At 35.8% G+C, this 24,289-nt stretch overlaps 1 protein-coding gene across 8 annotated transcripts in view; it reads left to right on the top strand.

Annotated features, from left to right (window-relative positions):
• Positions 1-24,289, top strand: part of WASF1 (WASP family member 1) — an 87,883-nt gene that overhangs the window by 4,537 nt on the left and 59,057 nt on the right. For 2 of the 8 annotated variants that reach the window (XM_086876804.1, XM_086876810.1), the window contains exon 2: positions 8,331-8,362. The exons of the other annotated variants lie outside the window; for them this stretch is intronic. The gene's annotated coding sequence lies outside the window, so the exon portion shown is untranslated. The remainder of the gene's footprint in view (positions 1-8,330; positions 8,363-24,289) is intronic. 8 annotated transcript variants of the gene reach the window in all.

The raw sequence follows: 24,289 nt of genomic DNA, 5'->3' as shown, positions 1-24,289 counted from the left end.
TAATGGATAATTTTCAATGAGTTTATACCTTTTTGTTGGTTGACTTTTCAGTTAGATGCTATGGTTGCAGGCTGAATTTAGTCTTCTGACAATTGATTCCATACAGAAGTAAAATATTATAAATGTCCTAGCAGTATGACATTTAAAACTTATTAGAAAACAGGAATCTATTCTAAAGCCAGGTGTAAGTTTTTGGCATATAATAAAAGGCACAAAATTCTGTTGAAGTGTTTTTTAATAGCTAAGGCTTTTGTACTGTCTTTTCCCCTTTTTTTCTGCTCTGTGGTAAGCTGTATTCATTTTCTGCAAGTATTAATAGAGTGTCTGTTCTCTATTTGTCTCTTGTTTTCATAAATTTGAAAAACAAATTTGGTACGATATTGGTCAATAGATCTTAAGTTACTGGAGGAGAGTTTCCAGCACATACTCTGCAGATGGTCTCATAAAATTTGTGTAGGGAACAGGTATAAGAAATCATTAGGTTCTCTTAATGAAAAATATGCACATGTAATTCTCATCCTTTACAATCACAACTGCCTGTAGATAGAAGTATGTGATGACAACAAAGACTAATGGTAGGCTCAGCAGTACTAACTGAAATCACTGAAATAACTGAGATCACAAGTAGTTGGTACTGCTTCTGCAATGACAAATGTGCCTCACTAATCTACCAGGGGCTTTGTTTGCAATAGTAGCATAGTGGATTAAATTTTAATATAGTTCTAATTTGCATACATTTTTAAAAGGTGTAATTGAAGGTTCTTCACATCAGGCTAATTAAATGAAAAAACCATGATATAACAGGTAAAATATTTTCATGGATCACAAAAATCTCTGAGAGAAATTAACAGAAACATTAACTTACAAGAGATTTAATTTTTTCTCTTAAATATTCAACAAGAGCTGTCCAATATCTTTCATTAGTCATCTGTAGAATTTGTTTCATAAAGCAGAATTATTTACTAAGGATTTAAAACAATTTAACCAAATTCACAAATATTGGAAAGGTCACCTAGAAGTCTTAAGCAAGATTTGTGAAAGGACAGCAGGATGACATGTAAAACTGCTTGTTGGTATATGCAAACCAGTGTGTTCTAGAAGCAGAAAATAGGTTTCCATGTCTGAAAAGTTTCTAAAGTAACAGTATTAATATAACAAAAAATTTGAGCATTATTATGGTTTGATAAGGTGCCATTATCCAAATTATAGCTGTAATCAGAAGTGGGTAAAAAAACAGAGAAGGAATTGCTATTGTATACAAATTCATTAATTCGTATCCACTATTCAAAGTGCATTATTAACTGTCAATTAGTTTAAAAGAGATAAATCACAGTATTGTAGGGAGTTTGATATGATGCATATGGCAGAGTTTTTCAAGGTAATTAAAAGATTGGAATTATTTACCGAAGGAAGTGAAAGTAAGTGAGAAGTTGGCTATTAAATACATGTGAATTTAAGCTCTCCAATAGCAGAGGTAAAAGCAAAAAGCCCTTCAGTCAGTAAAAAGCAATTTATTGAAGCCATACATTTTTTTGTGAGAAGGGAACTGAGACTTTTTCTTTGTATCCGCTAAATGTACCTGTGTTTCTCTTGATATATGTATGTATCTGTATATCTGCCTATCATTCACTGTTAGATTATTTCTCTTGAACACACAGAACCAGCTTAAACTCCTTGCTTTACTTGCTTCAAACCAATAATTTGAACTTTGTTCTTTCTCATCAGAGGTGACTGCTCAAATAAATTAATATTCATTGCAGTGAGATATTCTCAGTTTTCTATACCTAAAATCAGTGTTGTAATTTCAGGGTTTTGGAGTAATATTCTGGCTGGTTTATATAATTAACTATCTTACACAAAATGAAGCAGTCCAACACAGAAGGATACCAAGTGAAACTCCTGCATCAATAGATTGAATATGGAAATGACTCGTGGCATGAGGATGGGAAGTTTGAAAAACCATGAATGAAAGTTGATGTATGAAGAGAAGCTTTCTTAGACCGGTCTGGCAAGTCTATGAGGACCCTTTTTGGGTGTGGAGTCTTCTTTCAGAGTAACTCTTTTCCCTGGTATCTGCACTGCATAGAAAACTGAAAGTGATTGCCATTAAGATACTTTACTGGTCATATTTATGCTAAATACTATATTGAAGTGGCTTGTCCAGCAGCTCCCAGTTGCCAATTCTGATGTAATGGCTATGGAGTGGCCAAAATTAGAGTTGTTAGATATATTTCTCTGACATGCCACTGTTCATGGTTTAAGAATCTCTTATCTTCCCAGCACATTCAGGTTCACATAAATTGTCTGACAGAACAGCTGTACCAGATAGGTGATTTTCTACAAAAAGTTCTTACTATCATAAAACAAAACTGCACCCTCTGTCATAATTTTGAAGCAAGCCTTCAAGTAATTAAAAAAAAAAAAGGGAAAATCACAGTAATTTATAACTTGATAATATGTGTGAACTTAAGTAGTAGTTCAACCAGCACTTGTAAAAGTGGCATGCAGAGTCAGCTTTTCAGTAAAAAAAGGAAATGCTTAACTTGTTAAATCTTGTTCAGCCACTAGCCACTGAATGTCTGTGCAGAAATGCTTAGAGAGGTCTTTTAACTCTCAACTGGTTCTGCCTTTTGTTGATATTAAAGGAGAAGGCTGTGTTTGCCAACCTTTCCCAACTGTGCAGTTGTGAAACTTAGCAAGCTTGAGAAGACAACTGAAAATACAAGTTGAGTTTGTCATAGGTGCTGTTTCTTTGGAAGCCTCTTTTCAGGAAGAAGAGCTTTACAAAAATTGTCTAATATCTGGGGAGGAAATTTCACTTCTATGCCACCCAGCTATCCAGTATGGCAAATGTTGGTCTCTGCTGGTAATACAGGACAGTGGTATTTGTTACATCTTAATACTCCTGAGCAAACTGCTCTGGCTGATCTTGTTTTGGGCAATCTTGAATGTCCTATGATTAAATGATCTTCACAGTAGGAGGAAAAACGGTCTTACAGTTAATTCAGGAGAAATGATAGGTGGCTTAGTTTGCTGTAGCGATGGTAATGAAAGTTTCTGGCATTGCAGTTTGATCTGAATTTGCCCTTGTGAAAAAGGATCAAACCCTCAAACAACACATATGTGGTGTTCCAGGGCCCTACACTGTAGCTGAGGAATGGCATTACGTGGCAGAATACATACACGCATCAGTCATATGCAGAGAACTGAGGTTACTCCACAGTCTTGAAGATTCAAGACTTGTGCCACAGAAGCTTCCACTGTGGCACCCACTGGAAGCAGTGCTGTGTCCCCAGGCAAGACAACAGGATGCATTCTGTGGCTATGACTAGCATGAGTGGTGTACAAAAAGAAAAAAAAAAATTTAAAAAAATCCCTGAGTTAAAAAGAAATTAATATTTTTTGTTTCCCATGGAAATGAGCTTCAAGTTAATCTGCCTTCAGCAAGTTCCATACTACAGGGAGAGAATCTGTATAATTCAGTCCAAAAAGAATATATTGTCTACTAGTTATGATGTTTCCAGTAATGGAAGTCAGATATTAGGAATTATCTGTGTCTAGACAATTTAGCTAGACTTTTTTTTATCCATTTTACTTCTAACTATAAAGAATTTATTTTTTTGATTAGAAAATGGAAGAAGTTTTATTAGCAAAGAGAAAGATTTTTGTTTATTCTACTGGTCTAAAAGAGGTCCAGTTCTTGTGGGAGGAGAATTGGACCTCTCTTCCATGCCTGTCACTACTCAGCTGGTCAACACATTATTTTATTCTGGCCTGACAAATGAAGTTACCTGACTTTAAGCTCTGGACAGGTTTGTATTCCTCCTATATGGTTATCTGTCCTATCTGCAGGAGAGTTCAGAGTAGTGCTTCAAGTCTTTTCAAGTACTGGCAGTATTCATAAAAAAATTGATAGTGGTGATATTACATTCAAAGGGAAAAGAAACCAATTGAGGTAGATGGGATTGATTCTAAAGATCTATCATAGTTCATAGATTCTTGAAGCTCTAACATATTTATAGGCTGTCTTCCAGTAAACTATAGGTTCCTCATAAGTTTACTATCTGTTTATTCATTAGAGACCTGATTAGTGTTGCCAAAAGTTCAAAACCTGTGGATAGTTCCTTTGAGTATCTGATGATTTGCTTAGTACTGAGTAACATCTAACACTTGGAATGACCTTCTCGTGGTGGATTGCTGTGGCCCAATGATGGGACATCTTAATAAATGTATGTAAATTTGTGACCTAAAATTTTTATTAATTCTTAACTTCTGTCAGCTTCTGACACCATGCTCTCTGCCTAGATATTAGAGAGTTTCCATGGGAAATAGCTGCTTAATGATCAGTGTTGTCCTAAAGCAATACTTAGTAAGAAGTAAGTTACTGGTAACTTACTGGTAGAGAAAAATCCGTGTTACTTTTAATATTTTCAGTCTCTTGCCCTGTCAGATAAAACAGCCCCTTAATTTTATCTTTCATTGTTCCTGGGAATACATTGAAAAGCAAACCCTTTTGTATACAGAAACAATCTAAATGGGTTATCTTCTGTGTCTGAATGTTTTCAGACCTATAAGTGCTCGGTGGTTACAAATGGAGCACAGCACTGGCTACCAAGGCTGATTTTTGAGCCTGAATGTGGTAAGAAGTGTTTCAGATTTTTGCAATCCTAAACCGTACGCTGATTATAGATATTCTAGTCCATCCTTGATTGTAATGAGCCTCTTTACTGATCATAATTTTTTTTATTTGAAACTGTGTCATTACAAAAAGAGTCTTTTTAGGTAAAAAAAAGATTTTATTGAGCAAAGAGATGAAGATGTCGTTTTAAAATACAGTTGGAAAAAAAGCTTTAAGAGCTGTGTAATGTGCTCATAAAACATCTTGGATGTTGAGGTACTATTCTGTTTTTTCGTCAGTTTTTGTTTTGATACATGTTTGCTAGAGAGAGCTGAGAACTCTGCTTGGTGGTAACTTTATAGAAGTCTGAGAGACTTTAAGGACAGATTCTTTTCTACCTGTTCTGTGTCTCCTTTTTTCAGGAATTCATGAGATCACACTGCAACACTTTCAAACATGCACTATAAGACTTTTTAGCTTTAATTTCATACCTTCCTCAAAAGTCTGACTTCCAACATGAAGCTTTTAATATTTGGGTTTTTTTTATCCTTGCAGCTTGCATGTATGCCATTTTTGCAGGTTGGCAGTTTAGCTTAATTTTCAAGATATTATGTCCATTTAGATCCCAAGACACATCTGTTAGCTTTATTTTTAGAGTGCTCAGCTACCTCTTAGCTGGAGTTGCAGACAAAATGATAGATGATTTTGATTTCATGTTGAAACAAGAGCAACCATTTGGACACTGCTGTTGAAAGGATTGTAGAGAAGCCTGATTCACCTGTACTAGGGAACAGTACTTTGATTCAAAAGAAACACTTCAGAAAAATATGTGTTGTGTGTGACTGTTGGAATGTTGAAATATCTGGCGCCTTGTAGAAAGAAAATGCATGTTAAGTGCACAGAGTTAAAGCTCTTCAAAAAATGGAGGCATTTTCAAATGCTTAAAACAGACAATGACACACTTCGATATAATTATAATATATTATTATTCAGACTGGCATGGAGCTTTTCTGGACTTTCTTAATATATAATATTCTGATACCTGCTACATGGTGTCTCACTGTAGTGCATGTATGAATTTTGGCTAGAACTATGCAAACCTTGGAGATAAGATTTAATAAGTGATATGCAGATCTATTTTAAAAATATAAGATCTGGAGGATGTATTGTGTGTCCTAACTGCTGAGTCATACACTTAAATGTTTGATCTTTTTCTGCTCTTTTCAATTTTGACTTGTTTTGTGCTTAGTGGAACAATGGCAAAGGGAAGGTGAATAGTATTTCAATTTGTGTTTGTCTGTAATGTATTTTTAATATGTGTTGTCCCCCACAGGAGGTAGGAGGTATGCTTTTGAACTCCCAGAAAACCAAGGAAGATGCTTCTGCTTTGTAGGGGACAGACCTAATGTCAAAGATGGGTACCCTGTCATTTTGTAAGAGAAAATAAGGACAGCTGCTTCATTTTTTGAAGGAAGGAATGTAAGCAGCTGAGTTCATCTTCAGTGGATACAGAAGGTTGCTTATAGGTTTAAATCTGACACATGAAAACTAGAAAAGGGATGGAATATAAAATTTACCTGTCTTTACTGTAATTCATAGATTTTATATTTATATCATACTGTATGCTGGTAATCTGGAAGAGGTTAAAAGAGTTTTCTTCTCTAAAAGGCAGTCCATACTGTCGTGGGCAGTATGATGGGGCTGAGGTAGTGCTGGCTCATTTCCAGATATGAACAGATAGCTGTCTTCAGCTGTCCATGTAGGTGTACAGTAAATGTTGTTAGATCTAAGCTTTAACAGTATGGTCAGATTTGACCAAACTGTATGTAATAAAAAGTTGCTTGACACAACTTGTAAATAAAAGCAAAGTGGGGTGGGATTTTTAATTTGTTTATTTTGGTGCTTTTGTTGTTGTTGGTTGGAGTTTTCTGTAAAAATAAAGCTGTCTGTGCAGTACTGAAAAAAATGTATCTTTTACAATAAAACTGATACACTTGGGTCTGTGGAAATGGAGTCAGTGTCTCTTAGTGTACTTATTAGAAAAACTAAATATGCCTCAAACTAAACACTACTGATGGTTTGGTTTTGTTTATATCTCCCCTCCTAATAATATTTCCGTATGGAGTGAGGTGATTAGGTACACTTTGGATAATTTAAAGGTTTTTTTATAACATATTGGTAGTCTTGAATGCTATTTGGGGATAGACAAAAATTAAGTTGACCAGTAACTGTCATATATCATGGCTTGGTAAGGAAATGCAACTTGATAGACTGTGGAGCCATGTTATATTGTGATAACAAACTTCTCTCCTTAACCCAAACTCCAGTCTCAGAAAGATCATGTCCTTTCCTGAATGTATTAAGTTTAAAGTCACAGTATTTCCCTCTCACTCTTCTAAATACACCACCTCCATAAGTGCTGATTTACTGTCAGCTTTTTTATTGCAATGGAGTATGAATTTATGAAGGTGATTTATTCCTACAGGCAGCAGAGAGACTTTGAGCAAAAAATTCTACACCTATCAGTGTTGTTCCCCCATTTTCAGTGCCTGATATGCTTAAACATCTCTCCCTGAATCTGGTGGTGCAAACCTTCACTGCTGTGATGCAGCTAATAAGAGTGTATATTGATTTTTTTTTTCTAAAAACAAGCTTCTTTGAAGCTGCTGAGCATCTGTTTACTGCAGTTTGAGAAACACTACCTTGGTTTGACTATACCTACTCAGTTGTACCTCTGTGCATACCCACAAAACAGAGCTGAGAATGAGGAATGCAGAGAGGCAATAGACTCTTTCAGTGGAGAAAGGAAGGTACCCAGAATGCTGCTTTTCTAAAGGGCAGTGATGGCCTTCCCTTAGAGAATGCAGTCTAATGTCTTTCTTCTCACCTCAGTGTTTGCCATCCATGGTCTGTCACACCTACCCAAAACGGCCCCAGAGAGAGCCTTATCTGTATGGGGACATAATATTTCAGTGCAACATTAAAAGCCCTTCAGATTGACAGCTGCTGTCATGGAGAAAGAGATCTCTTCGGATGTTGTTTGACTGCTGCTTTTTAGTAGCTGAAGAACCTTGAGTCACTTTAATGGTCTGTTGTGACGTATATAATGGATATTTCATGGAATTCATAAGTTGCACTTTGTCAGAACATTTTGAACTTAAGGTATTAGAAGCTAATTGAAGTGAACATTTCACTTCAGCCCTTGCTGACCTCTGCAATCCACGTTACTGCTTGAAATAGTAGTTGCATTCACTCAGCCATTAAACAACTTCTAGAGCTGTACGCTGATCTCAAGAGTGTAGTTCTCTTAATGTTTTTTTTTAGTTAGCCATAAAAGAAAGACAACAAGCTACTGTCAGAAGTATTAAGCAGTAGTGTGCAATGTGAACAGGGTAGTTTAACTCACTCCTAAACATAATTCTTCTAAAAATAACTGTGTTCCAAACAATAAAAACTGACATAAGTTGACAGCATGCTTTAGCAGATGTTGACAAAATGTTGACTTCTAATTTTTGAGCTTTTATCTAAAAAATAACTGAAAAAGCAATTTTAAAAAATTTTAACTCTTCTTACTGTCCTTGTCTGGTTTTTATGTCAGGTGAACAGTAAAAAGAAGCATTTCATTAGTCTTCTGATTTTATTTTTTTTTCCCTCATCTCACCATTGTCTTCTCCTGTTTTCTACAAAATGGTGATGCTTGCTGTGGCTCTAGTCTGAGCAGGAGAAAAGATCCTCATTTGTGGAGTAAGTTACCGTTCAGTTTTTACTTTTTTGTTCCTTGCTAAGTGAGGCAGTAAATAAAATGCTTTGTTCTCTTTTTGTGGTATAGGCAAATGTTGTCTGCATGATAAAACAGAATGATGACATGCAGGACTTGCTTTAATGTGTAGATATACACAAGGCTAGGCAAGTAAATGTATTACAAACCGTTACAGCTGGTGTCAAGCTATGTTTGCTTAAATTGGTGGGTCACTTCAATGGAGGTGGAAAGCTTAATCATTTTAACAGCCTAAGTAATGAGTAATAAATTACAGTTAGTGCTTGAAATTTTTTTCTAATTGCTCTAAAAATGTAATTAAGAATTTCTGTCCATTGTTATTCTAGTTGTGAACCTTGTCACTCTTTCAAATATTTTAAAGATTGGACTGCTAAAATGATGTGTTATACTGTGTTTGTTTTCATAAATTCATCCTTATGTATCTAAGCAAATAACCTGCATTTACTAGGAGTTAATTTTTAAACTGAAAGCTATAAATTTGTATAAGATACAAAAGACCTCAAAAGATACAGAAGATAGCAAAAGAATAACAAGTGACCAATAAATTCTAGAATGTAGTGACTATAAACAATTTTGGCTTCTTTGTAATACTGTCATAACTCGTATAACTAGTATCATTTAAAGAGCTACTGAAAAGGTACATGGTGTGATTCTTGGGGCTGCCCTATGCAGGGTCAGGACTTGACCTTTCATGATCCTAGTGGATCCCTTCCAGCTCAAAATATTCTCTTGTCTTTGACTTGGTAGTATGAAGAGAAGGAAAAAATTTCTGTCAGAATTTTGAAATCTTATGTCATATGTTTTTTTGGTTTGTTTTTGGTTTTTTTTTTTTAATTATTAACAATGCTGATAGGTGTGGGGATTTTTTTGAGGAGTGTTTTTATATCATGATATGTAAAGCTTGCTCAGGAAAGAAATTTTTAGCTAACTCAATTAATTTGTTTATACCTAGGGCACAAAAAAAAAATCATTCTAAGCAAATATTTGCAGTTACAGTTTTAAAGATTTATTTATACTTTCATTGTAGGCAGAACAGTATTTGAAGAGAACAAAATAAAGCCATAATCCTGAGTGAATTTTTTTTATTGCAACAGTTTTATTAAAATAAAGATGCAAAAGGTCACACAAGTCATCTTCAGTGATAGGTGATTTGTGTATGAAATCCTAAAGGATTGCTGTGTGACCATTCACAACTATAATAAATATAAATGTCATGTAACATCTTGTAGCATTTATGATTCTTATCATGAAAGCCAAACCATTTTAAAGCTTCTCTGCTCTCTAACATCTGGTCAGCAGTGTTAATAAGGAAGAAAACTATTTGGTTTCACCTTCTTGTTGTCTCAAGACTGGAAGAAACCATTAACTACAAATGAGGTTTAAGAGGTGAAAAATAGGATTTGGAAAAGTATAGACAATTACTAACAAGAACAGTGAACAGCCTCAGCATCATGCTGGCAGTTGTGTTCAGGAAAATATTTGCTCAGATTCCCAACTGAGTCTTAAAAATTCTGCCACCAAATTAAAGGAAACCTCAAGTGTTGTTGTCTGCAATAATAGTCTCATTTCTGGATATTGCTAAATCACCATTATAGCACAATTTATGTGGACATCTCAGGAAACCATTTTTTAAAGTATTACAGGTTTTTGTAATGAGCCAGATTTAGCAAAATAAAATAGTATTGAAATCTGCTAAGATGGTGTGCAAAATAACCTCTTTACTTGGTTTGTTCTTCTATGTCAGTTGCCATGTTCAAGTGAAATCCTGACTCTTTCAATAAATTTGCGCTTTTTACATAGAATACATAATTTTCCTGAAAAAGGAAGCTTTGCATTTGTCTGCTTCTCAATGAATTTGGTTTTTTCCCATTGCTAGTTACCAGAAAACATCAAAGTGAAAAGTCAGAATCTAAACTTTTTTTCTTTCCAGTTACAGACTATGGATAGAGATGTTTTGCCACAAGAAGAAAAAGTTTGATTTAAGGGCCTCTTGTGTTAGTGCAAGTACTTTGATGGGCTGTGGGTAGGGATGAGATGGGGAGATTGCAAAGTTCTTTTCCCAAGCCTAGTCTTTGGCAAGAAACCAAATGAGTACTATGAGGAAAAAACCAAACCACTAAGTAAGAGGTGAGGGAAAACTTGTAGCTAAAAATTCATCAGCAAAATTCCCCCTCTCTTTTACCTACAAGACTGAAACTAGACCACAGACTAGTCAGTCATGATTTGAATCCACTAATTTGACATTTTGTTTTGTTTTCAAAGTGTGTTCTATCTACTTAATTTCTGTCCCTCTTTGGGAAAAAGCTAAGCCTGGCAAATGATGAGAAGGGGATGACAACAGTTCTGCAGACATGAGAAGACCCCTGTTGTGGTCAGTCTGCCATGTGTGAAAAAGAGAAAGTTTTTTTTGTTCCTTTCAGCATGGAATGAGAATTATGATGTCCATAGTTGTCTGTGATCACATCCTGGTGTGATGACGCTGCAAGACACATGGATGAGTGGGATTAATATATGACATTAACTGTGAAGGCACTGAAGTTCAATCATTGAGTTAAGATGGGTGAAGCAGTGCAGCAAGAAACTGTAGGGAGGAGTCAGATGGAATAGAAAAAAACAAGCATTAGCAATTTTTTTCAAATTCCTACTGAATTTGAAGGGCTTTGGAGGCTTCAGTGTGATTTCTCCCCTAGGAAAATTAACTTTTAAAACTTCCAATTTTTCTCTTAAATTATTTAAAGCCCCCACCCTTTTGAAATTGGTAGTAAAATTCTCAAGGTTTTCTTTCATAATGTATGGAATGTTGATAGCTTTATATATATATATATATATATATATATAGATTGTACGTGCTGTGAAGGAAGTTGAAAGAGTGGAGAGGGATTGAAGAATAGAAGATGTGCTATAAGGAGGAAACGAATCTGGGAGCTGGAAAAGGGGGAAAGGAAGATAAATGTGGTGTGCTGATAAACAATTTAGGAAGAAAGGAGAAGTGACGGAGCTTTGGAAGAGAGCTCAAGCAGGCAGATACGTACACCTGAGAAGAAATAGAGACTAGCAGTTAGGGAAAGGAAAATAGCCTTCATTATGTGAAACAAAATCCTGTGTACAACTATAATCAGAAGAAAACATGATTGAAAACAAAGTGGAAGGAGAAAAGCAAGCAGAGAAAGGTAACAAAGGTAAAAGATAAAAAAAAAAACTAAGGATGCAGAGGATCAAAATGCAGATCCTTCCTAAATCAGGGTCTTATTTAGGAAAATAAAAACACGTGAATTTTTAATCTTACAAAAATGTGAGGGAAGGAAAAGGGTTATGGGATACAAAACTAGATCAAACTGCAACCCGAGGCTTGAAACCCTATGCAGAACTGAAGCACCTGTAGGTATTAGTAGAGTTTATTTATAAGCAATATTTGTTTTATTTGAAGAACTTCTAGACAGTCAGTAATATATTGTTAGCCATTGTCATTCATCGTACAGCCTTAGAATATCAGTTAAGTTTTCATTTTACCTCCTGATAGATGCTTTTTTCCTTAAAGATAGCAATACAAGGTTTTGCAGAGCCAGTTATTTGTGTTTAAGGCTTGTGTGCCTTACGTTAACAATCTACACAAAGTCTCAGCAGTGTCTGGTTTTAAGAACATTATGCAATCTGAAACTTTATGACTAACCTAGGCTAATATGTTTTATAAAATTCTTGCACTGTTGACACTGAACCTGAGGCAGAAAACCTATCTCTGTTTTGCTTCTGTATCTGTATTTTGAAAAAAATATGGATTTTGTGGATATAGTATTTTAATTGTAATATGTAATACATGTAGACAATGTTTTGATTTTGTATCTATAAGGCTCATTGATTATCAGAAATGTGCTTATTAGAATGTAGATTGTCAAGAAATTCTTGAGGTACCAATTTCATTAAAACTTGCTGATTGTTCTTGCATTCAAGGAACCCTCCAGTTGTGTGGTCTTAGAGTAAGCAGGATTGGGTACTCATCCAAAGTATTTTTTGGTTTTTAGGGTTTTTTGTTTGTTTGTTTGTGGCTTTTTGTTTTGTTGTTCTTTCTGGATTATATTTTATGTGGATTAATACTCTCTTCTTTCCAGGAAATTTTACCTGCATGCTTAAAGTAGAAACACAGGGGTAGAAACTGCAGGATTTCTATCTGCACTGCTTAAAAAGTGGTTATTAAGTTATTACCAAAGTATTCATTGCAGATTTATGCAAAACTCTTCCAAGAATTTTTGTCAAATCTATTTCTGAGCTTGTGAAATCAAGGAGGCTTTGTAATTTATTTCAATAGAATCAGACTCCTTATAAAAAGAAGTAGGGAAAGCTGAGTGGCTGCAGGGAATTCCTGAAGTTTCTCTTTCAAGACAGAAGCTGTCTTCTTCATTCTCATCACAGTATGCTTAATTTTAAACTAGCAGAGTAAGAAAATAAGGCATCTGTGTAGATTTGGAACTGGACTTTACAGTTGGGCTTTTGTCAGAAATAATTGTGATGAGTATTCTGCACAGAACATTCTTTCTAAAATATCAGCTGTAACTGGTCCTTATTCTTCTTAAATTTGGATTGTTTTTCAGAGGAAAATAATTCTTGTAAATATGTTATTTCAAACTGGAGACACCCTATTCTGTGAATACTTTCAATTAACTTCTTAATTGTAAATGTGACATTATCGATGGGAAGACTTTACTGATGAACTTGGGGATGAGGGAGTTTGAAATAAAATAGGCAATAACAGTGACTGTTCAAATTAAATAAGATTTTATACTGTTAGTTCTGTAAGATGGTAGAAAGAGATGATTCTAAAATCTAATAGGCAGTTTGCATGCAGAAGTTAGTTATCAATAATCTGATGCCATGTCAGACAGATATCTGTAATTGTTTATTTTTCCAGAAGAAATAAATGCATAGTTTAAGATAAAACATTAAAGAAGTGCTGGGATGGGGGGGGGAAGGGAGGGAGGGCAGGGAGTTTATTTTCCATTGTATTCTTCTCAGAAAGTAATCCTTTAGTACATCATCAGAACTCATTTAATTTAGACTGTTTCTTTGTATGTCATATGCCTCTGCTGATGTGATACATTTTGTTTTAGTATTAATTTCAGTCTTTCTGTTTTATTTTGTATCAAAACAACTTCTGTAAAAGAAGATAGTCCTACAATTCTAAGTTAATTGCCATAACACTAGGAAAACTTGGTTAATTTCTTAAAAAAATTTAATTTTTAATTTTTCATATATGTCTTTCCTTATTCTTTTAATCCTTTAGCAGTTTTCAGTCATTTACCATGCAGAAGGGCCCTGTCCAATTTCCTAATAGTCTTTTTGAAGCTGGAACCCTGAAACCAGTATTCTAGGTTTTCCCTACTAGTGCTGAGTTAGAGGCAGAACGGTAACTTTTCGTTTGTTCTTGTTTCTGGCTTGTTACTTTTCTTCCTAATGCAGCCTAGTGTGCCATTTTCCGTATTTGTGATGAAAAGGCATTGTTGGCTTGTCTTCAGCTGAGGCTCTGGGTGTGTTGCAACCCTCAGATCCTTCTCAACAGGGCTGCCACTTGCCCAGTCAGCTGCCAGCTGTCAGCTTTTTCTCCTTGTACTTACACTGTTTCAGGTGACTCATTCCTCAAGTACCTCCATGTCATTCCTTCCACTATCATACAGTGAGTTTGGGTATGGGATTTTGTTTGGGTTTTGTGTGTCTAGGCTTTTGTGGGGTTTTTTTTTCCATGCCAAAACTGGATCAGAACTGTATGTCCACCACTTCTTACAATCTGTGATAATTTAAGGATGATTCAGGAATCAAGGAGTTGGAAAAGTAAAAGAAAAATGGTCCTGAACATCTTGAAGGCCCAGTCCACAAAGGGCTTCCTTAGATTTATGTCTCAGAAAAGAAAGCTAAATTTCCAAACTTGTAAATTATCAAGAAAAGGAATACATCTCTTAATTTTCATCTTTGCTTTGTGAGAAGTTATTTCTATTTAACAGTTGCATAATGTTGAAAATTCTGGAACTTCTTAGTAGTAGTCCCAGCCATAGTTATACAATCACTTTAACTCAGTGTTATTCTCTGTTGGCCTTTGAGGATGTCACCCCAGTGGAGACTGTCCATCCATATATTACATGTTGAATTTTTTTTATAGACAAATAAATACTTACTTTTTGGAGATGTGAATACCAGCAGCTTTCAGATGATGAAAAATGAATAGATATATTAAAAATGGCATTACAGTCACATTGTGAATATTTGCAATAAAACCTGCTTTGTACCCATGTATTTAAAATATATTTGTCATCATAATTTGTTTTGATTAATATAGCTAATATTGGGATTATTTTACATAAATAATGAGATCAAACTAAACCTCTTATCATCTTAAGTATTTCTTTTGAAGATACAATTTGAACAGAGTAGAGGAATGAGGTCTGATAGATCTGTGTGTGAAGAAATTAATTTTGTTAATCTTTTGTTCATGGAAATTTTAAAAGACATTTTCTGACAACCTAATCTAGTAGTTTATTTTTCCTTAATATTGGAGCTGGAATTAAAGACATCCATCATAATGATGTAGATAAATAAAGAAAATATTCCTCACAAAGGTGCTACTACAGGCTAATGTTCATTTGGTAATGACATAGATAATAAAGAATAATTTGAATAATGTGCACAAGGAAAGTTACTGTGACTAAGAATGCAAGAGTGTTTTGGTGTCAAAAACAGACACTAAGATGTTACAAATAAAACTTCCATGTGATTCTGATGGTTTTGTTACTGTTTTACCAATTAATACTGCAAGATTAGGACCAAAAGTGCTTATATTCGGTAGACATATGACAAACACTGGTAGTAGCAAAGCAAGCCTCCTGCCCACACACCAAATGCTGTTACTTGCTTTCAATTCACATTTAAAATAGTCACTTAAAGGATGTGGAAGGAAGCTGGGTGTTCCTTTCCTTCTCCAAACTCAAAATGGTTTTTTTCCATCTTTAACAGTACTTTATTTTGTGTTTTAAATTGAGGGTGCATAGATATGACTGGTCTCTTCTCTTGCCTTCTGAGAAACTTTCTGATCCTTATGAAGTCCAGCAAGGCCAGGTGCAAGGTCTTGCACCTGGGTTAGGACAATGCCAATCCATACAGACTGGACTGCGATTCAATTTAGAGCAGCCCTGAGGAGAAGGGCTTGGGGTGTTGGTGGATGAGAAGCTCAGCATGATCCAGCAATGTGTGTTCAGATCCCAGAGAGCCAACTCTGTCCTGGGCTGCATCCAAAGCAGCATGACTTGTAGTTTAAGGGAGGGGATTCTGCCCTTCTGCTCTGCTCTCCTGAGACCCACCTGGAGCCCAGCATCCAGCTCTGGACTTACTCTAACATAGGAAGGACATGGATCTGTTGGAGCAAATCCAGAGGAGGCCATGAAGATATCAGAGGAGACTGGAGCACCTCTCCTATGGAGACAGAGCTAGGGTTGTTCAGTCTGGAGGAGAAAAAGTGTCAGAGACCTTACAGCACCTCCCAGTACCTAAAGGGAGCTGCAAGAGAACTGGAGAAGGACTTTACATGGCCATGTGGTGACAGAACAAGGGGGAATGCTTTCAAACCGAAAGAGGGTGGGTTGAGATTAGTTATTAGGAAGAAATTCTTCACTGTGAAGGTGGTGAGGCACTGGTACTGGTTTTCTGGAGAAGGTATCTATGCCCCATCCTTGGGACTTTTTAAAGCCAGGTTGGATGGCACTTTGAGCAGCCTGGTCTAGTGGAAAGTGTCCCTTTCCCTAAAAATGCAGGGGGGTTGGACATAGTAATCTTTAGAGGTCTCTTCCAACCCAAACCATTCTGTGATTCTATGAATTTATGGTGCATGTAAATTAGAAAACAAAGGTCTGTTGTCATTTCACTGCACTTTTACTGGAACCCCACATTTAATTTTTTCTGTGTGCTTTGTTACTGCAGTAACATATTATAATCAAAAGATGAGTGCTGTGCTTCTGGTGTCTGAGCAGGGCGTATTTTTGATGGATACTGAACTTGGTTTGTTCAGTTGACTTTCTCAGCTGGAAATGTAGCATCCACACGTGTAAAATCTCAGAATGGATTTCTGAATTCCCAATAAATTAGATGATCTCAAAAAGATCAAGTAACTCCACCCTCAAGTGGAGTTACTTCTCCATCTTATGTTTGTCTTACCTATTATTTTGCCATGAGCTGACTAATTCAGGCAAAACTGTAATCCCTGTAGGTATGATGGCAATCCAAATAGTGACTATGGAAATAGATTGTAGGACATTACGTTCTCTGTATTTCTTCATTTTTACTGCAGGGCAAAGAAATATATATTCTTTGGCTCACAATGAGTACACCTGCTGAAATACAGGACCTTTGCTCAAGACTATTTCTCTGTGCCAACAGCATTATTATAACTGTATTTTTTTTTCAGTCAGAAGAGCAGTAGGAGGAATAATGCATTTAAATATACCAAATCATTTTTAATTTGTTGCTTAGCAGCCAAAGCAAATTATGGAAATCTCTGAGACAGATCAAAGGGATTTCAGATCATCTTGCCCATTTTTTGTTGTTACTTAATGCTACACCAAAGTTCAGAGTTTTGGGGAGAGAGGTCTCTTTTCCTAGTTACTAATGTTCACCTTCAGGAGAAGAGCAAAAGTGACCGTTAAAATAATGGAGAGAGGGGATAAGAGTACAGACAAAAAGAAAAACAATTCTGCCTTTTTATATGTCACCAGCTGAGCACTTCAGTTCGATACATAGATGAGAAAATGTTACATATTCTTGATCTGGATGTTGAGGGAACTCCCTGGATGCCAAGTTAATTTACAGGTTTTTTTCATCATGTAAGTTCTAGTGCATGGAAAATACACTAACTAGTCAGTGCTATTGCAAAGGTACAGGTGATTCACGTTGTGCATAGGGGAAGCTATGTTATATGTGAAATCTCAGTTGTTTGGTATTAATTTAGTTTTTCTGTCTATAGTTGGATATGAAATGTAATAATTCCCACAGCAAAAGCAGACACAAGCTTTGGGCACATACAATTTTTTCAATGTTCTTCTGCCTCCAATATTTTGCACAAGAAGGAATTGCTATGAATTGATGTTTGGGGGTTGGGACTGTGGAACAAAATCTATTTCAAGATAAAAGTACTTTCAAATACATTCAAAAGCAAGGTATGTATATAAATACACAAAAAATAAAAGTAAGAAAAAGGTAGATACTTTAAATATGTAGGTAAACATTAAGGTATATGCAAATAAAACCAATTTACTCTCCACTGACTGAGGAGCAGACTGAGGGGATGTTCATATATGAGTAGTGAGAGATCATCTGAGGGACTGGTAGACCTCTATAAAAATGCTGCCAAAGCTCATGCAGTGGAGAAGGATGTAGACTAGAAAATCCTTTTTGGTTTTTTTGGTTGGTTTTTTTTTGAGCACAAAGGAAGCAACTGCTGCAGTGCATGACAGCTGGGCACTAATGGGAGATGTGCATGCATGTATGAATTGAAATTTTTAAGCTTAAACCATGAAAATGGACTAATTTTGAGTCAAATGTTTTGTGATTGCAAATCTGTTGCTGTCATGAATTATTCTTCAGAGAAACTCAAAACCTTTTGAACAGAAAAATCCTTTTGGTGGGAAATCTGATATACACTAATATCTTTGGTACCCAGCACACAGGCCATAGTCCATTTTCTTTGATGGTCAGTCAGGAAATAGAAGTTGAAATTCCCTGGCTATGGCCACAAATGTGATTTTTAACTCTTTGGGGATTTTTTTTCCTTTCAGTTTCTTTTGGTATAAAGATAATGCTTACCGTTATTTTAAAGTAACTCTTTTTGGTTTAAGTGAGTAATTCTTATGTGTGGGCAGCATCATTTTGAGGGTAGCTTTTGATGCATATAAGCAGCTGCTGCAGAGAGATACTGGATATTTATGGAAGTTGGGTTCCAGGGTTTGGGGTATTTGTGTATGTAAAGGAGCAGAGTATTTTTTTATCCTAACATAGAGAAAGAAATGTATACTTTTAAAAATAAGATATAGCAAATGTCAACAACTTTTATATCACAAGTATTTTATAAAGAAAAACTCAAACACACTACAACCTGAATGTTTACTTTACTGTGAAGTATTTCTGCTGTTTGTATTGCAGTTTGGTCTTCTAAGAATTCTGTTTATGCAGCATCCTTTGTTTAAAGGTATTTATGTACTTCAAGGCTTAATTTGATTTAGTAAAACATGTGAGAAATACTGGAAGTATGTTTTCTTTCATAAGCAAAAGCTAAAGGAATGGGGAATCTTTATGGACTGCTTAAAATTAACACAATGGGAAAAACTTGGAATTAGAGCTGAGTCTGCAGACTCCTTATGGCCTAACCTCAGAATTCTTATTACATTTTTTGGCATTCAGAATTTAATTTCAAAATGTAATTTTAGACAGTTGCAAAATTGTAGTTTACACAACATTGTTGACATAAACGTCATGTATGTTAAAAAGATTTTTTGATTCTAAACCTGAAATTTTACAAGCTAGTTTAGTTATAATTGAGGGAAGGGGCTCTTAATATGTTGTGTTTGCAGTGTGGTTTGGTTAGGTTTTTTCCTGACAGAAACAGTGTTATTATAGTCTGCAGTTTCAATAACAAAAAAAAAAAAAAAAAAAAGAGAGAGAGAATGAAGAACATGCAGTGAGCAAGTCACCAGTGGGCATCTAACGGACAGTTTGCTGACTGATAAAAGCCTTAAAAGAGGTAAGCTACAAATTAGAAATGAAATCACCAGAAGTGATCTCTTTCTGTAAGATACGACTTTTAGTTTGATTTGTAAGACAAATTCCTTTAGCTGTACAGGAGCTCTGTTTTTCTCACAATTTATGATGGACAGGTTTTTCTCCTTTTTTTTCATATGAGCCATATAGCTTCAGCTATAGGGGATGTTTTGCACAGGCCCCTTCTTGTCATGTGCTCATTTTTAGAATATGAGATCTGTATATTTCTGACAGAGCTGTTGCTAACTGTACATGTGTGCTACAGCAAAAGCACTAATAGAGATTCCTGGTGTCTATCAGAAAGGCAGGAACCAGAAATGTCCCCAGAGCAATTTTTGTAGTATGCTCCCAATTGTAATCATTCCTCAGAACCATCAACACTATGATGATGTTAGGCAGCCAATCTGTTTCCATTTTCTGGAGCGTTTCAGGGCTGGGTGTGCATATCTTACATGGAGGGGGAGAAAGACAGGTGTCAGTCAGTAAGGGGCAGACTGCAGATGCAGAGCACTTTGGTTATCTGCAGCCCCTTTTCTCCTGGCCACATTTGAAAGTCCTAAACAGAGTGTGGACTACCTGTCAAGTGCATTGGGATAGCAGTTTGCATGTGAATCTTGAATTACCTCATTCAGGAAATGGTGGTGCTCCTGTGAGGCTGAAAGCATTCTGGTGATCCTGCTTTTCTCTCAGTGTCTGGGATGTAACCAACCACATACTATGTAGAGTTGAAAATTATTGGCAAGAACAATGTTGAATCTTGCTTCCTAGCCTGCAATCTTGCAGGCAGGGCAGATAATTAGGATTTTTGAGGGCTTTGTGTGCATGGGATGATATTTAGAAAGCAAACTTGTGACAAATTGTTTTATCTTGATTTGCATTGAAATGCATTTGAAGATTACATAATCTTGCAGGATTGGATCATTAATCTTTATTGCTACGTTTCTTCATTTATGAGCTTGGAATAACATCTATATCCCTGAAGCTAATAGTGATTTTGTCTGCCTGCTTGCATTTATATTCTTAGCATAATAAATTCTAAGCCAGCAGAAGATACCACAATTGTCGATGTTATTCAGAGCTGCAAAGCTGTTATTGTAGCAAATATGTGAAGTTGTTTATTTTGTACAGAGAGATGTTGTGCTTACAGAATAGAAAAGTGCATGCATTTTGAATGTTTTGTGATCTCAGGTAATTTTTTCCCTTAATGCATAGTTGAAGTTTACTTGAAATTACTAAAGGTAATTCTTTCCTTAGCTTCTCTGGGGAAATTAATTCTAACTGCTTTTCATGAATGTAAAAAAAATTACGGAAGGCTTTCTGTGGAATTGCAAGTCACGTACTACACTTGCTTGGTGCATGCACTATTAACAGTCATTACCCAATGAGCACTGGGTTAGCACTGTGATGCCATTAAAAGTCTCTGAATGTTGTATTGAATTAAGATGTTAATTTAATTCTAATATCAATAAAAGCTTCTGGAAATTTGGACTCTGTGGGTGACAAATTTTGGTGGGTTTTTCCTTCTCTAATTGCCTGGGTGCCTTTTTTAATGGTTTTATTTATTTTAACATTTGGGTATATAGAAAGGAGCATCAACAGTCGCATTCAGGTGTTTGGAAGAGACAGAAATGTATTGGAGTGAAAGGCCACAAAAGGATTTAAGGGATTGGAGCATCTGTAACATGGGGATTGTCTCGAGGAGCTGAGGTTTAACCTAGAGGAGAGAAGGCTCAGAGAAACCTCATCAATCTGTATAAATGCCTGACAGAAAACAGTAAAGAAGATGGAGCCAGGCTCTTCTCAGTGGTGCCCAGTGACATGACAAGAGATGATGGGCACAAACTGAAACACAGGAAATTCCATTTGAACATAAGAAAAAACTTTCTCTATGTGGGTCTAGTTGGAACTGGAAAAGGTTGTCAGGACATTGTGGACTTTCTATTTGTGAGATACTCAAAACATGATTGGAAAGGCCTGGAGCAACATAACTTGGTCTAAATGATCTTCAGAGGTCTTTTTGACATGCACCGATTCTGTGATTTATCGGCCAAAGTTCTGACTTGCTTTCTGTGGAATTGAGCTTTTAAATCTTCAAATGTGGTCTTTCTTAGACCTTCTTGAAACATTCTAGGAGGATCGGAGCAGCACTGGAAGTTTGCTCAGAGAGATTGTAGTCTTTGTACTTTCAGGTTTCTATACCGTGATGGATCAAAACCAAGGCTGTCCTGCCTTAACGCTGGTAATAGTCTCCACTTCAATGGCAGCTTGGCGTAGATGATCTCTGGTGGTCCCTCCAGAGAAATGTCTGTGATTCTGTGTTCTCCTTGTGAATTTTAGGTCTATGTGTTCATCCAACATGAAGTCAAATGAGTGAGGATTCTTTCTAATTGCTGTGGATGGGTTCAGAATGATCCAAGCAACTTAACCTCCTGTAGCTGCAGTACTTTGAGGGGCTGTCATAGTGCATGATACCTTCTACCTCTGCGTTCTGAATTTCTGCAGCTGAGAATTCCTGCCACTGTACACATACAAAGAACAACTTTGTTGTATCAACAGGTGTCATATTGTAGAGATGGTGCAGCAAAAGAATATTCTGGTTAAAAAGAAGCCTGAGTTTACCTGGGTGCTTGTAGACCAGCAGTGAAAACTCTGTGGTCAACACATACAAAATAACATCTGGAATAGTAACTGTATTCCATTTTTAGGACAGATGGAAGTTTATGTGACAAAAGTTCCTAAGTTCCACTGCTCTCTTTTCTTCAGCAATAACATGGAGAAATTGTCATTGGGGTAAGGATCATTTGCCTCTGTGCTGATCCATTTTCATGATTCTCTGCAGTGAATGAACTGTAATGAGTAATCAAATCCCTTCATATTAGCTGCTAACTTGTTTTTGCTGCAGTGTCACATTGAATATATCATGAGATAATGATACATTGTCATGGCTTTTCATATATCTGAAAGGTTATAGCATGTGGGCTTCTTTTGCTTGTTTTTAATGGTGATTATCATGAAAGATTCTCCTCATGATGTTCTGTATCTTCTCCTCCCTTAGAAAATGGGCGGGAGGTGGGGGAAGGCAGGAGAAATGAAGAATAACGCTGAAAATTATTTTGCAGCACATCATCTGGAATGGTGGGTGGCTTCAGGTTGCATGCATTTTAGGATTCTATGTTTTCAGAAGCTGACATAAAACCATGCAGCAGATGAAATGATAATTACTTCACTGAGTGACCCAGTGTGTAGTTACGCGCACACTTGCACATAGGTCTAAATTTACTTGTTTTACTGTAATTAATGTATCATATTAGTACATATGGTTTTGAAGTGAAAGACTGAAAAAATGTTTTTCACATTTACAACTAATTATAGTTAGGCCTACTTTAGTTTCAGACGAATACTGTCAGTGGCTTGATTGAAATCTTGAAAAGTACAGTTTGTATGTCTTGGCACGTGTTCCTCTATATATAGCATATAATTCTGTTTTCTGTGTGATATGTAATAGCAGTAACAGTTGCTAAAATACATTTGAAATGTCATAAGTTTTGTAGAATTCTGTCTGGTTATGTAAATTCAAGACTTATTCTCCCCATCCCAGTAATTAAAAGTTTTTAGGAATTACTCATATTTTATCTCAATAACAAAAGAGAGATCATAAAGATTCATCCAGTACAATAAAAATTAATATATAAAAAACTTTGGTAAATTCAACTTTAGGCAATTTACATTGTGCCCAATATTTGTTAATCTTAAGGTTTTGAGCCTAGTTTACACAGATAGAGAAAATGGGAAAAAAATGAGTGGCTTAGAAAGTTAAGATCTACATGTATATGCACAGAAAATGTTGCAGGAAAGCAACAGGTGTCTTCAAAAAAATGATACCGTTTTCCTCTTTGTCTTAGTTTTAATGTTGGCTGCAGAAGCTCCTATGGCAGATCACAGACCTAAGACTCTTTTCTGTGCCTCTGCCACTCTGGGTGAATAATGCATTCTCTTATCCAGCAACATGTAGCTTTTTGGTGACTGGAAGAAGAATCAGAGAACCAAGGTGCCAAAACAGAATTGAAATGCAGAGAAGAAACATACTCCAGAAAAAAAAAAAAAAAGAAAAAAAAAAAAGGAGAGAATACATGAAGAAATAAGATGAAGAGGGAAATATGTATTTAGTGCCTTCTTTACCCTGGCTGGATGCCAGGCACCCACCAAAGCCTCTCTCTCACTACCCTCTGCAGCTGGACAGGGGAGAGAAAATATAATGAAGGATTCATGACTTAAGAGTTGGAAGAGATCACTCACCAAATATTGTCATGAGCAAAACAGGCTGGAGTTAGAGATATTAATTAAATTTATTATTAAAAAAACTCAAACCAATGGTTTATAAGGATATGGACAAAGGGAAACAAAATAATTTTATCTTATATCATATTTATCATTCTCAAGACAGATGAACAGAAGCTATGGGAATAAAAAAAGGAAATGACCCCCCAGTACAAACCAACAAAAAACACCCTTCTTTCCTTTCCATTTTCTGTCCCCACCAAAGGTGTTCTGAAACTTCTCATTCTAATAATGGGTTAAATAATTCTAAAAATGAAAAGGCAAATAAAAAAAACATAATCTCAAACTGTTGTTTAAACAGATTGTAAATACATTCTAGCCCTTTTAATAATATCAAGTGAAATACTTAGATACTGATTTGGCATTGTCTGGGGCCATAAGGAAGCTAAACTTACCAGCTGCTTGGAAGAATAGTTTATGCTCCATTAAAAGTGGTTTCATTTCCATCTTCATTAAATATAGTAATGGAGGAGTCAGAAAACTAAACTAATTTTTAAATCAGTGTTGTTAGACTTCTTTTGAAAATCAGCAAGTTAGTTGAAGACCTAAAAGCAGGCAAAATTACATGTAGAAGGAAACTGTTGTTTTGTGTTTAACATTTATACACAATGGTAGGATTGGAAGGCAGAGGAAGAGTAGAATGTACATACTTCAGCACGCAAAAAATGTAAGTAGTTATATGTAATTTACCTGGGGTGTTCCTAAATTTTTTCTAAACAGACACTAATACAGAAACTAAGTATTTCTATAGTACTGACAATGTTGTAGGT

The sequence above is a fragment of the Cyanistes caeruleus genome, chromosome 2 (genome assembly GCF_971803275.1).
Source record: "Cyanistes caeruleus chromosome 2, bCyaCae1.hap1.1, whole genome shotgun sequence".
Classification (NCBI taxonomy): domain Eukaryota; kingdom Metazoa; phylum Chordata; class Aves; order Passeriformes; family Paridae; genus Cyanistes; species Cyanistes caeruleus.
This window is presented reverse-complemented; position numbering and strand designations above follow the sequence as displayed.